General features: G+C 61.0%; 1 protein-coding gene across 1 annotated transcript in view; it reads right to left on the bottom strand.

The window, feature by feature from the left end:
* The window catches only part of PACSIN3 (protein kinase C and casein kinase substrate in neurons 3), a 195,036-nt gene extending 190,670 nt beyond the window's left edge, over nt 1–4,366 (bottom strand). The window contains exon 1 of the mRNA XM_077461140.1: nt 4,345–4,366. The gene's annotated coding sequence lies outside the window, so the exon portion shown is untranslated. The remainder of the gene's footprint in view (nt 1–4,344) is intronic.
* Nucleotides 4,367–4,888: the final 522 nt, after the last annotated feature.

Genomic DNA, 4,888 nt, shown 5'->3' with positions numbered 1-4,888 from the left:
GGTGATAGGCTTTTCCTCACTCGCGTCTGTCAGACGCGAGTAGAGGAGAGCCGATCGGCTGCTCCTCTGACAGGGGGGGGGGTCTGTGCTGATCGATTATCAGCACAGCCCCCCCCCCCCCGAGGATGCCCACACTGGACCACCAGGGATGCCACCAGACCACCAGGGATGCCCAGAACAAGGTTATGTCACCCTAGACCACCAGGGATTCCAGTCAGTGCCACAATGGATGCCAATCAGTGCCCATAATGGATGCCAATCAGTGCCCATAATGGGCATCACTGATTGGCATGCATTATTGTTTGGTACTGATTGGCATCCATTAGTACAATATATTATAATACAATGCCGCCTATCAGTTCCCATGTGTGCCGCCTATCAGTGCCCATCCATGCCCACCTGTGCCACCTACCCATGCCCATCCATGCCAATTTGTGCCACCTATCAGTGCCCGTCCGTGTCGCCCATCAGTGCCGCCTATCAGTGTCCATCAGTGCCACCTCATCGGTGCCCATCAGTGACGCCTTATCATTGCCCATCAGTGTAACCCCATCAGTGCCCATCAGTGAAGGAGAAAACTTACTTATTTGCAAAGTTTTGAAACTGAAACAAAAAAAAATTTTGGTATTTTTTTATTTGTTTAGCAAAAAATAAAAACCGCAGAGGTGATCAAATACCACCAAAAGAAAGCTCTATTTGTGGGAAAAAAAATGATAAAAATTTCATTTGGGTACAGTGTAGCATGACCGCGCAATTGTCATTCAAAGTGCGACAGCGCTGAAAGCTCAAAATTGGTCTGGGCAGGAAGGTGTTTAAGTGTCGGTATTGAAGTGGTTAACCGATTAATCAAAACAATAATCGGCCAACTAATCGATTATGAAAATAATCATTAGTTGCAGCCCTAAAAAGGACCCCCCCCCCCAACACCGACGATTTCCTCCAAATGTTGCATCAAAAATGAATAAAGTAAAATTCATTTACAGGAATTTCTTAACACCAGAAAAGTACAATGATCAGTAGAGAGGCCGCAACTGTACACACATAGGATGGCCTGGTGGTTGGGGGGGGAGGAGATCAGGTGATGTCCTGGTATTTGGGGGGGGGGGGGGGGAGGAGATCAGGTGATGTCCTGGTATTTGGGGGGGGGGGGGGTCAGGTGATGTCCTGGTATATGGGGGGGGGTCAGGTGATGTCCTGGTATTGGGGGGGGGTCAGGTGATGTCCTGGTATTGGGGGGGGGGTCAGGTGATGTCCTGGTATTGGGGGGGAGGGTCAGGTGATGTCCTGGTATTTGGGGGGGGTCAGGTGATGTCCTGGTATTTGGGGGGGGGGGGGGGGGAAATCGGATGAACTTAGGAGCAGAGGTGACATTCGGAGAAATGGTAACTTCAAACATAACACAATAGAACAGAATCCAACTTGAAACAATGGAGCGATTAAGTCATTAACCCGGATCACAGTGTACACATCTATATTACTTCATACCCCTCCCCCATCCCAGACTCTCCTATGGATCACTATACTCCTCTCTATAGATGTTCCCACGCCCTGATTTTACTCGTCTGCCAAAACCCCCGAGTGCTCCACACCCCGCTCCTCTCCATCTACTCCCTACCATCTCCTCTCTCTGTATTGTATGTATGATCAGAGAGGAGATCTGTCCTGGAGATGAGGAATAACACGAGACATTTCTCTGCAGATCGGTCATCTCTACATGTATGGGAGAGAAACGACCAATCTACACCGCGCCGAATCCTCCGCCCAGATCATTCACTCTACCGACTCACGCCACACTCCTCACTGCTCCCTACCACCTCCCACCACCTCCTCACTGCTCCCGCCACACTCCTCACTGCTCCCTACCACCTCCCACCACACTCCTCAGCGCCCCCCCCCCTACCGCCTCCCGCCACACTCCTCAGCGCCCCCCCCCCACGCCTCCCGCCCACACTGCCTTGTCTCATGTCTCCTATCTCTGTCTTCACTCCTCACTGCTCCGCCACACTCCTCACTGCTCCCATACCACCTCCCACCACACTACTCCCCCCCACCGCCACACTCCTCAGCACGCCCCCCCCTACCGCCTCCCGCCACACTCCTCAGCGCCCCCCCCCCCCACGCCACACACTCCTCAGCACGCCCCCCCCCTACCGCCTCCCGCCACACTCCTCAGCGCCCCCCCCCCCCACCGCCACACTCCTCAGCACGCCCCCCCCTACCGCCTCCCGCCACACTCCTCAGCGCCCTCCCCCCCCCCACGCCTCCCGCCACACTCCTCAGCGCCCCCCCCACCGCCACACTCCTCAGCACCCCCCCACCGCCTTCCGCCACACTCCTCAGCGCCCCCCCCCCTACCGTCTCCCGCCACACTCCTCAGCACGCCCCCCCCCCCCACGCCCTCCCGCCACACTCCTCAGCGCCCCCCCCCACCGCCACACTCCTCAGCACGCCCCACCCCCTACCCGCCTCCCGCCACACTCCTCAGCGGCCCACCCCCACCGCCTCCCGCCACACTCCTCAGCACGCCCCCCCCTACCGCCTCCCGCCACACTCCTCAGCACGCCCCCCCCTACCGCCTCCCGCCACACTCCTCAGCACGCCCCCCCCTACCGCCTCCCGCCACACTCCTCAGCGCCCCCCCCCCACGCCTCCCGCCACACTCCTCAGCCCCCCCCCCTACCGCCACACTCCTCAGCCCCCCCCCCCCTACCGCCACACTCCTCAGCCCCCCCCCCCTACCGCCAAACTCCTCAGCCCCCCCCCCCCTACCGCCACACTCCTCAGCCCCCCCCCCCTACCGCCACACTCCTCAGCCCCCCCCCTACCGCCACACTCCTCAGCGCCCGCCCCCCCTACCGCCACACTCCTCAGCCCCCCCCCCCTACCGCCACACTCCTCAGCGCCCGCCCCCCCTACCGCCACACTCCTCAGCGCCCGCCCCCCCTACCGCCACACTCCTCAGCGCCCGCCCCCCTACCGCCACACTCCTCAGCGCCCGCCCCCCTACCGCCACACTCCTCAGCGCCCGCCCCCCTACCGCCACACTCCTCAGCGCCCCCCCCCCCCCCTACCGCCACACTCCTCAGCACCCCCCCCCCACCGCCACACTCCTCACCGCCCCCCTACAGCCTCCCGCCACACTCCTCACCGCCCCCCTACTGTCTCCCGCCAGACTCCTCACCGCCCCCCCTACAGCCTCCCGCCACACTCCTCACCGCCCCCCCTACAGCCTCCCGCCACACTCCTCAGCGCCCCCCCTACAGCCTCCCGCCACACTCCTCAGCGCCCCCCTACAGCCTCCCGCCACACTCCTCAGCGCCCCCCCTACAGCCTCCCGCCACACTCCTCAGCGCCCCCCCTACAGCCTCCCGCCACACTCCTCAGCGCCCCCCCCTACAGCCTCCCGCCACACTCCTCAGCGCCCCCCCTACAGCCTCCCGCCACACTCCTCAGCGCCCCCCCTACAGCCTCCCGCCACACTCCTCAGCGCCCCCCTACTGTCTCCCGCCACACTCCTCAGCGCCCCCCTACTGTCTCCCGCCACACTCCTCAGCGCCCCCCTACTGTCTCCCGCCACACTCCTCAGCGCCCCCCTACTGTCTCCCGCCACACTCCTCAGCGCCCCCCTACTGTCTCCCGCCACACTCCTCAGCGCCCCCCTACTGTCTCCCGCCACACTCCTCAGCGCCCCCCTACTGTCTCCCGCCACACTCCTCAGCGCCCCCCTACTGTCTCCCGCCACACTCCTCAGCGCCCCCCTACAGCCTCCCGCCACACTCCTCAGCGCCCCCCCTACAGCCTCCCGCCACACTCCTCAGCGCCCCCCTACTGTCTCCCGCCACACTCCCTCAGCGCCCCTACTGTCTCCCGCCACACTCCTCAGCGCCCCCCTACTGTCTCCCGCCACACTCCTCAGCGCCCCCCTACTGTCTCCCGCCACACTCCTCAGCGCCCCCCTACTGTCTCCCGCCACACTCCTCAGCGCCCCCCTACTGTCTCCCGCCACACTCCTCAGCGCCCCCACCGTACTCCTCACCGCCCCCTACCGTCTCCCACCACACTCCTCACTGCCCCCACCGTACTCCTCACCGCCCCCTACCGTCTCCTGCCACACTCCTCACCGCTCGCTATCAGAGCCCCCCATACTCCTCTCCACTCGTTATCAGACACCACCAACCATACTCCTCTCCACTCGTTATTAGACCCCCCATATTTATCCACAGCTATCAGATCCCCCATAACTCCTCTCCTCCTTCTGCCTCACTACACTTACCGCTCGCACTGTACAACCCCGCACTGTACATTCCGGTGTGATCCCCATCCCCCTCTCCCCTCCCGGCTCACCAGTCCGCACAGATCCGATCTTCTCCCGTCCTCTCCGGTGTGATCGCCGCCTGCGCTCCTCCTCCCGATGTCCCCGCCCACTGTGCGCACACCTCTCCTCTCATCTCCGCCCCGCTAATGGCCGCCCCTCCCCCTCCCCCTTCTCACCTGTTACTTCTAGGAGGGTTTCCAAGCAATGTCCCTCTGTCCCTCATTCCGAGCAATGTCCCTGATTCGGAGCAATGTCCCTCTGTCCCTAATTCCGAACAATGTCCCTCTGTCTATCATTCGGAGCAATGTCCCTCTGTCCCTCATTCGGAGCAATGTCCCTCTGTCTATCGTTCGGAGAACTGTCCCTCTTCCCCCCTCATGTCGGTCTGATCTATAGAGTTGTATATAAAATGCACTACTTATCTATCAAAAGGTGTTTCCCAGCGCCAAACCTTTCATCTGATCTCTAATTTGCAAATTTCAAAAGCCAATATAAAGGAATATTAGAGGTAAGAAAAGCCCTTGTGGGTTTAACCAATCATTATGTTTTGTATAATTCTCCTATAAGGAGGTG

Source organism: Lithobates pipiens, unplaced genomic scaffold (genome assembly GCF_037356315.1).
Source record: "Lithobates pipiens isolate NorthernLeopardFrog02 unplaced genomic scaffold, aLitPip1_a1.2 Scaffold_10, whole genome shotgun sequence".
In the NCBI taxonomy this organism is placed as follows: Eukaryota; Metazoa; Chordata; class Amphibia; order Anura; family Ranidae; genus Lithobates; species Lithobates pipiens.
The sequence above is the reverse complement of the archived record's forward strand: the minus strand, read 5'-3'. Positions and strand labels throughout refer to the sequence as shown.